This window comes from Furipterus horrens, unplaced genomic scaffold (assembly GCF_987537825.1).
Source record: "Furipterus horrens unplaced genomic scaffold, mFurHor1.1.pri manual_scaffold_1, whole genome shotgun sequence".
NCBI lineage: Eukaryota > Metazoa > Chordata > Mammalia > Chiroptera > Furipteridae > Furipterus > Furipterus horrens.
The window spans coordinates 33187726-33201537 of record NW_028327171.1 but is presented as its reverse complement, the minus strand read 5'-3'; positions in this window follow the sequence as shown (position 1 = coordinate 33201537).

The following is a 13812-nucleotide window of genomic DNA, read 5'->3' as shown; positions in this document are numbered from 1 at the left end:
TTGTATTATCTATGAATTTCACTTCAGGATATTAAGGGGGTGTTCCAAAATGTTTGTTATTAAAATGGCCACTGCTCTGCGGGACCGAGGGGACTTGAAGTCACCACGAGGGTTTCTCCCTCTGCTGTCATTGCAGTGGGGAGTTTGCTTCCCCTCCTGCCCTCCTGGAGAGTGTTTGGGCCCCTGGGACAGAGTCTGTGTTCTTTTGAATCTCACGGATACTGAAATAATTGTGGCTGCAAAGTGTCATAGAAATATTGGGCAAATAAAAGGACAGCTTTCCTTGCGTGTCACTTACAACTCATAAGGATGGTACCTGGAAAGGACATAATGTCTTTGGTGTTAGATGCAGTCTTAAAAGCTGGAATTTAGTTCCCAGGGGAATGAAGCTAAATTTTAGTGTCTCCTGTCTTTTTCTTCTCAGGTCAGAGTTAGTTTCCTACAACAAAATAGAGGTTTTAAAACTCATCAGCTAAACATAGGTTCTAAGTACCCTGTAGTTTTGAATCATGCTTTAGAAAAGGAGGAGAGAAAAAATGCTTGGAAATGTATCAGGAACATTTTGAGAAGAACATAGCTTGGCACTTATTATTCAGCAAACGCACTCCCTGTCAGCCTCCCCATCCCCTTACCTCTCCCACCCCCAATAACATGCACAGACACAAACACGTTAGTCACCATTTTGCACAAGTACTGTTCTGTTTTCATTTATTTGTAGTGTCCTCTTCTTGGGTCAAAACTGCAGCTGAGATTCATAAAAAAAATTAATAACCCAATACCCCCACTATTAGCTAATCTAACTAAACAAAATTACCTTGACGTAACAGGGACAAACCCCGATCAAAGATATATATTTTGTGCCACACCCCGGGGCCATAAACCCAGGCCCTCTGACTGGAAGAGCAAACACGGCTTCCCAGGGAAAACAAGCTGCAGCTGGTCACCTTGCTGATTAAAAAGGAGCACGGTTTCCTCCAGTTCACCCACGGAAGGAGCGCCCAGAGGAGAGACTGGGGCCAGCAGCACAAGCCAAAACCAGTCAGTCAAGGAGAGAAGTTAACTGCAAATACAGGCTACTGCCAATATGTCAAGCGACTTCTCCGGTAGGAATGATAAATTATTTAGGTATAACAGAACATAAGTAATTTTTCTCTTTTGTCCCTAGGGTGAGTGCATTTGTTTTGCTTCTCGCTAGTATTTCTTATTTTCTCTTCACCTGCTGCTGCCCTTCTAAAGACACACTAAGAGAAACAGGGTGATAGCTTATCTTCTCCATCTATTAGTGCAAAAATGGTATTTCTGCCTCTGCTCCTGCCTCAGAAACCATGGCGACGGCCTTTTGACCTGGGCAGCTGCAGCTAGAGTTTCAGCCTGGTTGCTGAGGAAAAGGCTGCCTTGTCACCACCTACAATCAGAGAAAGCTTTGAATTTGGGTCTGTCCAGCCATGCCTTCTGGGACACAGTTCCACTTCTGTGGACATTTGTTTTATTTGGTGAGCGTGACATGCTAGCCATAATCTATTGACTTGCTGAAGACAGGGAGGGAGAGAAGGTGATTATGAAATGTAATATTGGAAAATGAGCCACCCTCTTACAAAATGCCAGAGGAATTCGACAGTTCTGTCCTGGCCTTTGGGAGAAAGGGGCCACCAGCATGTCTTTCATAGGATAACACTGACTGGAAGGTGCTAGTATGAGTTTAGGGAGAGGGAATTCTTTGTCCATAAATGCAGCTGCTAAGGCTAAAGGAGTTCTCTTTGCTTCTTCAGCAGAACAGAGCTTTGGGGCAGGAGGGCTCCTCAGACTTAATACAATAACAATGATGACCACTGACATTTACTGAGTACTTGCTCTTATTAAGCCCTACGCTATGTACTCCTTACACATCCTTTCATGTGTTCATTACTGCAGACCTATGAGGCAAGTATTGTTATTACTTTCATTTTACATTAGGCTGCTGAGGTAAAAGATACAATTAGGCCTGTGTAATAAGAGACAGAATTTGGGATTTGAACCCAAGTCTGTCTGGCACCATTGGAATTTCTGGGCCTTTTCTTGGTTCTCTTGTTTCTGGTCCTGTCTCCCTAGGTTACTCACATTTTCTTGTAATTATTACTGTTGTCTGGTGACCTGGAATATGACCGTCCACTCTCAGAAAACACAAGGTGAGCATAACTTTCTAAAAGTCCTCTGCTAACAATATTTGGCACTATTTAGCTAAGGGAACATGAGTCCATAGCTTCATCCCTCCAGCTCTAATTTTGGAAGCACTGTGATTAAGAATGCAGCCAGTCTAGCTGGAAGTCTGTTTTACATATCTGAAAGGGCAAGGCTTTTCTTTGCTTGTTCTGGGCATAGACCACAGGCTCCAATGAGCAGGTGAAAATATTTCTCATATATTGTACTGAGAGCTTGATGGATACCTCGTTTGCACATTGGCCACACAGCAGGCTATTAGGACTTCTAGTAATAATTGCATGAGAGCCCTTCAAGATATTGGAAAAATGAGGTAGTGATTTTGGGAAGTTATGAACTCCTAGAGATCCAGATGAAGGCTGCCCTTAATTTAGGGGGCCTCGGGTACACTGAGAAGTGAAGAATGTTCCATGTCTTGCATAGGGGAAGAAAAATCGATTCCTGGAGAAAAAGTTCAAGGGCAATAAGGGAGAAGCACTCTATTATCTTCCCACATTTCTTTAGATCTGGGAAATATATCCCAAATTCCTCCAAAAGGAGCAGGCTACCCTTTTGAAGGGAGCTCAGAGAATCTAACAGCAGTGTAAGGCCAGGTCACTGGAAGTTTAAAAAAAAAACAAAAAAGCTGTTTCTGGTAGGGGAGAAACTGTTCTTCAGCTTTAAGGATTATTGCCATGAAAGAAGAAAGCTGAGAACCATATACCAGTGATGGGAAGTAGCAGCATTAAACTAGGCCACTAAAAGACAGAGCAGGCAACATGAACCACAACTGTGTTGAGAAAACTCCAGGAATGAGACCAGGAGGGCTGCCTTGGAGCCAACAGGAGACTGAGGGGAGCTTAGGGCATCATACCCCAGTGACTTCCTTGGAAAACTCAGAGTCTCAGCTAGTGCAATCATCCCCAAGGACAGGGAGTGTACTGGGTTGATTTGCATTCCCCAGAATTTATATGTAGATGTCCTACTACCCCCAGGACCTCAGAATGTGACTTTATTTGGAGATAGGGCCTTGATGGAAATGATCAAGTTAAAATGATCAAGTAATTAGGCTAGGTCCTCATGCAATGGCTGCAGTCCTTATAAAAGGGGAATTTGGGACACAGACATACATACAGAGAGAACACCATATGTACATGAAGGTGAAAATTAAGAGTGGTACTGTAACACTGGGGTCCCCAAAGTCCCCACAGCCCATGGTTTTGGGGGTGGGGGAAAGGAAATAATCCAGCTTTTAAGGTACTTTGCATATATATGGTAGGCTGGTAGCTAGGGCAGGTAAAAGGGCAGAGGATACTGTGTAAGATACTTGGCATATCAATGACAAGGAGATAGCTAAGCCTTTTCCGAAGGGGAGAGCCATAAGGAATGGAACAGGTGATAAGGAAGGGGGCCATGCTATTTGAAAGAATGAAGAAGGGCCCCCACCGTGTGCCATGAGGTCTGGTGTGAAAGAAGGTGCCATGCGGTTATTTGAATTAAGAGATAGAGTGAAAAAAAGGAGACCCACTGGGAAACTTGCCTGGAGAACACAGCAGCATGGGTGATAAGGTTGGAATTGTGGGGACCTGTCTAACCAAGTGTGTATTAGTGGGAGATGCATGACATACTGAACTGTGACTGGGAATGCTGAGCCGCAGACTTCTGCTTTTCTGAAAGATGGTGCCTCTGACTAGCATATTCTGAAACTGTCCTGGTTTGGCAGGGGGAGGCCGGACTATGTGTTTTTGGCTGTTTTAAAGGGGGTGAGACTTAATGGTAGAAACCTGCCATTATTCTGAATCTGTAAAACTTTTAAATAAACCCTCTTTCCTTTTCCACCAGACGTTTGTATTGGGAGTCGCGCTACTTGGCGGTGGGCAATCAGACCCCACAGCTGTTCCAGAACAGCGTAGGCTAGGGTTCTGTAACAGCATTCTGACAAACCAAGGTATGGTACCAATTGTCAGCAAAACCCCACAAGCTAGTGGAAAGCATGGAACTGATTCTTCTTCATAACCCTCAGAAGGAACCAACCCTGCTGACATCTTGACCTCCAACTGCCAGCCTCCAAAACTGAGAGATGGTACATTTCTGTTGCTTAAGACACATGCTTTGTGATACTTTGTTATGGCAGCAAAGCCCTCAGAGCCCCAGGTATTGAAACATTTCAGTTGTAATATCTGGGATTGAAGGGATGGCAGCTCCCACTATCACAGTGATGTTATGCCCCTTATATTGTGTTCTTTCATCAGGCCATGTGTTGAGGAATGACTAGAATGTCCTTTCCCCCTGATGCAGAAGTGTATATTCTATAAAACACTATATGCACACATATTCATTAAATGAATACTTACAGGCAGCTACTATGTGCCCAGCAACCTTTAAGATTTAAAACAGACTTCCGGCCAAGACAGAGGCCGTAGACAGACATGCTGTGTCTCCCTCCACAACTAAGAAGGAATACAACTACCTCAAAACTAGAAACAACCAGAAGTTCCATAAAATCAAACTGCATGTAAGTCCAACAAACAAAAATATAAAGAAGAAATACTCATCCAGAAAGGTGGGAGGGGTGGAACCAGGGCAGAGAGGATGCAGTGTGGTGGTGGCAGCAGCAGCAGGCTGGCAGCAAGCTCAGTCACACGTTTTAAATTCAGGATGGACACCTGGGGAGCATTCCCAGCTACTCACCGGACCTAGCAGCTCATGGTCCCAGCACCAGGGAAAATCAAGCCTCATTGCTTCTGACTGTGCAGACTAGTGGGAGTTGGGGTGGAGGCAGAAACTGCTGGTCTCTCAGCTGAGTTGGTCCTAGAACATCCGAAGACCCACCCACTGTGGGGACAACTGCCAGGGCAGCAGCTAGAGGGCCGCCTGTCTGATGCGGAAGTGGGAGAGGTGCCTGGAAAAGGGGCGAGTGCTGGGCAGGCGGCATTGTTCCCTCTCGGATCCCTCCCCGACATACAGCACCACAACATGGTGAAATAGGTCACCCTGTACTGACGAATCCCTATGGCTCTGCCCCTTACAACGTAAAAGGAGCAACAGCTCTACCTGGGGCTCGGAGGCAAACAAACACAGGAGACTTTCAAAATGAGGAGACAGAGAAGTATGGCCTAAAAGAGGAAACAAATCAAGGTTCCAGTGGGAGAAATAAGCGATGAGGAGATAGCCAACCTCACAGATGAGGAGATAGACAACCTAACAGATGCAGAATTCAAAACTCTGGTGATAAAGATGCTCACAGACTTGAGAGATATGCTTGAGTATGGCAGACGCATAAGAGAAGAAGTGAAGGCTATGCTAAGTAAAACGAAGGAAAATCCACACAAAACCAACGGTGAAGGGAAGGAAACCGGGGTTCAAATCAATGATTTGGAACATAAGGAAGAAGAAAACAGTCAACCAGTGCAGAATGAGGAAGCAAGAATTGAAAAAAAATGAGGAAAACTTCCCAAATTTTGTGAAGGAGATGAACATACAAGTCCGGGAAGCACAGAGGGTCCCGGGCGAGCTGGGCCCTGAGGGAACTACACCAGGATGCATCATGATCGAGATGCCAAAGGTGAAAGATAAAGAGAGTCCTGGGGGCAGCAAGAGAGAGGCGGAGAGTTGCCTACAAGGGGGTGCCTATAGGACTATCAGCTGATTTCTCAGAGGACACTTTGCAGGCAGGAAGGGACTGGCAAGCAGTATTCAATGTGATGAAAGGCAACCTGCAACCAGGACTACTCTATCCAGCAAGGCTATCATTTGGAATGGAAGGGCAGATGAAGTGCTTCCCAGACAAGGTGAAGCTAAAGGAGTTCATCATCACCAAGACATTATTATATGAAATGTCAAAGGGACTTACTTAAGAAAAAGAACATCAAAACTATGAACATTAAAATGACAACAAACTCACAACTATCAACAACTGAATCCAAAAAATAAAAACAAAATCAAACTAAGCAAACCAGAATAGGAAAAAAATTATAGTTATGGGGATCATTTGGAGGGTTATCAGCTGGGAGGGGGAAGGGGGAGAAATGGGGATATGGTGCATGGATTAAGAAGTATAATCGGTTGGTACAAAATAGACAGGGGGAAGTTAAGAATAATATAGGAAAGGGTGAAGCCAAAGAACTTATATGCATGACCCATGGACATGAATAAGAGGGGTGGGATTGCTGGAGGAAAGGGTGGTACTGGGCAGAGGGGAGCAAAGAGGAAAAAAATATGGAACTACTGTAACAACATAATCAATAAAATATACTTAAAAAAGATTTAAAACAAATGACAAATAAAATTGGATTAAACAGTCATTTCCTTTTAAAAATCCTTTTAACACACAGATCCCCTGAAACCACCTCCAGTATTGCCGCCCATGCCCGTCCTCCAGAAGTAAGGTGGGAATGGAGAGGAGACTGACCTAGCACGTCTGAGCGTAAAACAAGTTTCACTTGTTCCAACACCACTTTATGGTTCCTGTATGGAATATTTAATTGAGAGCACTAACCCCTACGAGATTTCCCTTTCTAGAGTAGAAATCCTGTATGGAATAATGATCAAGATAACCATGGCCTCTTTGTTTTTTATTTGTTCGTTTGTTTGTTTGTTTTTGCTTTTGTTTAGAGGTGAAATTGGAGCATAAATTCATTGGTTCATTCAAACTAATTTTGTTGGATTCCACAGAGCATTTGCAATTTTTGTTTCTGAGGAACATTTTCTCTGGTGTGTGGTTTAGGAATACCAGAGGATGGGGCCTTTCTAAAAATTTCTTTATTATGGATAATTTCAAACATACGCTAAAGGAGACACACTAGAACAGTAAACCTGTATGTACCAATTATGTAGCTATAGTATTACAAATTCGTGCCTCCTCTTGTTTCATTTTTGCCTTCTGGCTCTCCTTCCCCACACTGGAGTATATTAAAGCAAATGCCAGCTACGATATCATCTCATCAACAAATATTCCAGTATGTATCTTTAAAAGAAGAAGACATTTTTAAAAATTACCATGAAACTATGAGCACACCCAAACTTTAACAATTCTAAACATCATCTATTATCCAGTTAATGTCCAAGTTTCCTGACTGTATCATAATTTAAAAAAAAAAATTTCTTTAAGTGAGAATCCAAAAAACATCCACATGTTACATTTGGTTTATGTGCCTTAAGTTTCTGTAAAGCTGTAGGCTCCCCTTCCCTTTTTTTCCCTTGAAATATATTCATTTAAGAAAACAGGTTATCTTTCCTATCACGTCTCCCACAGTCTGGTTTTGCTTATTGCATTCCCCTGCTGTTGTTAACATGTTTCACAGGCCTCCATATTTCCTAAATGTTAAATTTAGTTGCTCAGTCTGATTCAGGTTTAATATTTTGGCAGGACCTCTTTATATAAAGATGGTTTTGGATTTTCCATCAGGAAACATACCATGTTCAATCATTTTCTTCTGATGTTGGTGGTTATGGATGGTCACAACGTAGATCTTATTTCATCTGAGATTTGCCAAATAATGATAAATCAAATTCTATTATTCCTCGAGTGTGAAGGTACAGTTCACACAGAAAAAGCAAGTTCAATGCTTGATTTGTTTTAGAATAATTGGCTCATAATATCTTCCAAAGGTGACCAATGAGTTTTAAAAATATATATATTTATGAACTCATGATATTTTATTTTGTTTCATATGTTTTAATCCATTGCTTGTGTTAATGCTCAAACTGTCCGATCATTGGCCTTTGGAGCTGTTTCAAGTTGGTTCTTGAGTCTCGGACATAAGCTTTAACTGCTTTTGGGAACGGGTGGTAGAAGCCCTTTCTAGAACTTTTATTCATAGAGCAGTGGTGTCCAAACCTTTTTGGTTGTGAACTTCCATATTTTCAAGCATTACTTCCGTCTATGTGTTAATTTATAAATTATACACATATATTATTATTTAATATACTATCTATATAGTAAACACCTCCAAATTGAAATATTAAATGATAAGATAAAGTTGAATGTCTTTATTTTTTAAAGATTTTATTTATTTAATTTTAGAGGGGGGGAAGGCCAGGAGAAAGAGAGGAAGAGAAACATCAATCAGTTGCCTCTCATACATGCCCCAACCGGGGAACGAACCTACCACCCAGGCATGTGCATGACCAGAATCCAACCAGTGACCTCTTGCTTTGTGGGAGGACACCCAACCAACCGAGCCACACTGGTCAGGGCAAAGTTGAATATTTTTAAAATCATAGTCATCTAGGAAGTCCCTGGATAGAGTTCTCTTAGCCAGCACTACAGGGAGGAGGGGAGAATCTCAGCCCTGGGAGAGAGCTGCACGTTTGCTGGCAAGAGGCCAGCCAGGCCTCTGAAAAGAGACGAGGCTGCTGGCCTCCAGCACTGGGGCCTGGAGAGAGCAACCCAATTTCCTGCCAAGGGTTTGGCTGTGAGAGAGGCCGAGATTCCTCAAGTGTGTTGGCATCCCACCAGTCTTCCTCAACGTCCAACAGTCTGGTCAGCAGTCCTGAGTTGATAAACAAGCATGCAAGAGAGGAGACACATAGGCTGGCTTCATGGATGTGCAAATGGAACCATATCCACCCTCTCCAGAGAAGAAAAAATCTGAAGTTAGAAAATTCAACTTCCTTTAGAAAGGGAATTGACTTTAATTCAAAAGAATTGATAAAACAAATTACTATAAAAGTACATTTTCGTTGCCTTTTTTTGCTGGTAAACGAAGCCACAGGATAAACAAATAGTATTTATGATTCAGGCTGGTTGAGACAAACTCTTAAGTAAATATTTTGCTGCTCACCAGCAGTAATTTTCCTCCATTGTCTTCTTATGATATTCAGTTTTAAATGTGAGGACTCTTACTGACAAATTGTTCTGATATCCACTTAAATTGCAAACCTTTGTGCTTCTCAATAACTCTGAAAGATGTTTTGAAAATCCAAAACCATCTGACAGAAAGGCTGGTGTTGGAAGTAATGGTGATAGATGCAGGAAACCTGTTGTTATTTCTTCAGTGTATCTACATAAAATCAACTCTGATGTTTCCAACAAAAAGCCAGACTTTTGTTCTCAAAAATAATAAAAAAATTAGAACAGCATTTGGCTTTTGAAATGGCCACATTTCCCTGCAAACTTGAATAAAAATTTCTCTTCTTAAAATTTCTAAATGTAAACATGTAACTTTGCTCATTGTTTGCAATTGTAGCAAAGAAAGTTAAGAGCTACAAGGACCCCAGAGAGTAAGATAATCTTTAAAGGAAGTGGAAACTTCTAAATAGTTTCTCATCTGAAATTTTTCCTCGAGTTAGTCATTCTGGTGTGTCTAAGGACTGCTGGCCTTAGAAGAATGCAGATGTGCCTGGGAAACTGAACATCATTGTGTTGCCGACGTCTTCTGTGAATTGTGTTTTCCTATTGATTTGACAGGGCCCAGGCAGAGACACTTTGCAACCTGTGGGTGAAATCCCCTTCAAATAATGGGAAACTTTTTCACTTATTAATTTCTTTCTATGTGAGCATTTAAGCCCTGTTTTAGTAATGCTACCCATAATTACTGAAAAAATAAAAATGTAAAATATCACCAGTTTTCGGGTCTATTCTAGAGATTTATCCCTAAAGTTCAATTCTCAAAACTGAAAACGAAAGGCTGAGCTGAAACCTGAAGAGCCTTTACCTTATCACAATGACCTTCACATCACCTAAAAGGCTGTCTAGCTCTTCAATTATGTGATATTACCCCACCGTCCTACTGCTTCACTTATAAACACCTTGGGATGCTACATGATTTTTCTACTAATGCTCAGCATCAGCAATCTATCCAGAAAAAGGACACAAATAGATCATTACATCATCATGGAAAATTTTCCCATCCTTTTGATTTCCCAGCTGGATTAAGTTCTTAGACACCCGGAGCCTTGAAGAGATGACAGGGCTCTTTGCTATTATGTAAACAAGTGAAAACAATTCCAAATTGTAAAATTCTTGTAGAGAATCCAGAAAAGGATTTATATTTCCCATATGACTACTTGAATTTTTTTTCAAATATTAAAATTTTAAAAAGTGGTTTTTGGTTCTTCTCTGTAAATTGGTCAGCTTGTACCTGGTCTTTCCCCTTGGCTGACCCAATTCCACATATTTTCATTACAAAAGACAACTTACTATTACATGGAGTTGGCTCAGTGCCAGGATTTCAGTCCCTTGCGAACAAGCTTACCAGTCAATAAACAGGCTATTATTAAGCATTTACTAACTTCCAGTACTCTTCTAAGTACTGCAGGGAACACCAAGATATTAAGTATGAAGAGGGTATTCCATTCAAGGAGTTTAAAATCTGGTAGAGAAAGATGAGTTACATAAAAAAACGGGGCAACACCAACGTCATTTGTTGGAGAATGTGGATCTGGAATGAGAATCTGGAAAGCACTTTGGAAAGAAGTTGGACAAGAAGTTAGACTCATAGGTTGTATTTTTATTACTTAAATTTTATTTTATATTTTGAGTAAATAATGTTATCTTCAAGGTTTAAAATTCCAAAGATCTTTTCTCCCCTGTCCTTTAGCTTCAACTTTCCTCCACGATGTCAATCAATGTTGCTGCCTCTTTGTGTATGTTTACAGAGATATTTTATGCATATATAAATAAATGTGAATAGAGATTTCCTCCCCCTTGAGAATTACAAATGATAGCTTCTCTGTACCTTAACACATAAAGCCATAGCATTGTAGAGCTATTAAAAGCTGAAGCTCTGGAGCCTGCGTTCCAGTCTTGACTCTGTCATTTATTACTAATGTGACCTTGGGCTGTTTCCTGATCTCTAAAATAGAGGTAAATATGAGTACCTGCCTGTTAAGGTCATTGTAAGGATTAAATGAGCTAATCTATATTAAATGCTTAGAATAGTGCCTGACCTATAGAAAGCATTGTAATACAGGTCAGACATTACTATTTCACTTAATGCATCTTAGAGATTTTCCTTATGAGCACAAATAATGAACTAATTTATATATTTACAAATACTTAATATTTCATTGAAGAACACACCACATTGTGCTTGGCTTTGAATGATGAATAATATTTAGAAAATTCAGAAAGCAGTGGTGTTATAGGGCAGTCAGGAAGTAGAGAAAAAGTAACAGGCTACCACTACATACCTATCATTGGCTAAAATTTAAAAGACTGACCCACTGGGGATTAGTCAGGATGTGGAACAACTGGAACTCTCTCACAAACTGCTGATAGGAAGGTAAATGGTGTGTTCATGTTGGAAAACAGTTCGGCAACTTGGCAATTTCTTATGAAAGTACACACACATCTGCTATATGATTGAATTAAAATAAAAACATATTTACATACTGACTTGTACACAAATGTATATAGCTTTATTTGCAATAGCCAAAACCTGGAAACAATGCAGTGTCCATCAGCAAATGAATGAATAAACATGTTTTGGTAATTTTTTGCAACAAAATACTACTCAACAATAAGCTAATAATAAATAAAAATTGGATAAATTTCAAAATAATGTTCCAAAGAGTACCTACTATATGATTTATTTATATAAAACTCTAAAAAATGTAAACTCTCATGAACAGAGTGCAGATTAGAATATGGGGATGGAAGTCGGGGTGTGAGGATGAATTTAAAAGATGCATGAGGAAACTTTTTGAGGGATGACAAATATGTTTATTATCTTGTGATAGTTCCACGGGTATATGCATGTGTTAAAACTCACCAAACAATGCATTTGAAATATGTGCAGTTTATTATAAAATATAGCTTAATAAAATTGGAGAAGAAAAAAGAAAATAATTGTATGTATTCAAAACAAAAGGATTTAAAGCATTCATAATAAACTAATAGAAAAGCTAAATTTTTAGAATGTCCAAATACAGTTGAGTATGCATGCAAATATAGCATAATACCAAAATAATCTTAAAATTATTTGCATTTAGTTCTTATTCTGTGGTTTTACTTTCTTGTTCCCATATCCAAACTAAGTGTGATTACAGGAGAGGAAACATCTTTCTTTCTAGCCTTTTATGTTCTCCTCTGGGGTCCCTGTAATAAAGACAGATTAATAGGAGAAAAACAGAAGTTTGTTAACATGTATATCCCATACAAGCATGGGAGAGACTCAGGGAAACAGAAAGGGTAACTAAAAGGTGGCTTAGAACTCCTGCTTATATAGCATTTTCAACAAAGAACAATCTCCTGTAGAGAAATGACAGGCTGAAGGCAAGCAGCTTTTGGTTTCCTGTGCAGCAAACTGTGAGAAGGTAAATTTATGGGAGGGAACTAATGAACTAAGGTTGGTTTGCAGATTCCTCTGGTTCCATCTCTGGGCTGGTGAGAGTCTAGAGTCATCTCCAGTAAAGGGGAATTTATGTCCTGCTTTTACGCAGAAAAGATGTATAAGAGAGAGCTTTGCCTGTGTTTGCTGTTTCAGCTCAAAATAGTTTTACCTCAAAGAGGCATATTTTTGGGTGACATATTCTGTTTTCCTCCATCTGCATTATTCAGTTGGAGAATTATTTTCCTTTTAATTGCTTTGTTGAGTCACTTAAAATTACTTATTGAATTAGACTTCGTTTTTTCTTAAGTAGAGATGAAAAAGAGCTTGATTGGTATGTGTATATGTTGTGTGCTTTTCAAAGGGGAATATGTGGAGAGGAGGCTAGTAGGGATGTTTTCATTCAAAGTCATTGCTATTTCCCTTATGCCAGGAATTCTCAACGGTTTTTGGTCTCAGGATTCATTTTTCTCTTAAAATATATTGAGTGCCCCCCAAAACTTTTGTATAGCAATAACTTTTAATGTCTTAGAAATTAAAACCTAGATTAAAAATATTTAGCAATTAATTTTTAAAGTCATAAACTCATCATATATTAATATAAATAGCGTATTTTTAGAAAAAATATATTTTCCAAAATAATTTAGTTGTTTTCCATTTTTGGCAATTTCTCTAATGTCTGGCTTAAAAAAAGACAGCTGGATTCTCCTGTCTGCTTCTGATTGGGGAACTCAAGTGTTGGAAAATTTTTAGTTTTAACTTATAGTTAATAAGATTAATAACTAATACATGTAAAAAGGTATTGCTTCAGAAATTGAAGGTGTGAGCCACCCTGACTCCAAGAGACCGCAGGCAATTCAACCTTTGTGCCCCCAGAGGAATGCAAGCAATCATTGTGCTCCAGGGAGAGACAGCCACTGCCCAGGACACAGATAAAAAATCATCACTCAACAGATGAAAGAATGCCAGGAATACTGCCAGAGTGCAGCTTTTCTTTTTCCCGAATTCCAAACTCCTTACCTACACTTTTCTTCTTCCTGTAAATAAGGTCAGCTTGAGACGAGATGTAAAATGGTCTTTTGGGGCACATAACCTCGCCATCTTCTCAGACCACCACCCATCTGAATAAAGCGCCCATAAAGATTCAATCCTTGTCTCTACTTATTGGTTCTGGTATTGACAAGCAGCATGAACACTGACGTTTCTTGTTTCTCTTCTTCATTTAATCTGTTGTGACATTAGATGTCATGTAGCCTCTGGAGAACGCCACTGTACAATCACAAGAATATGCAAGTGAACAAAGAAATAACACCTTAGTATTATTATGAAATTGTTTTCATTTCAAGGACCTCAGTGAAAGGGT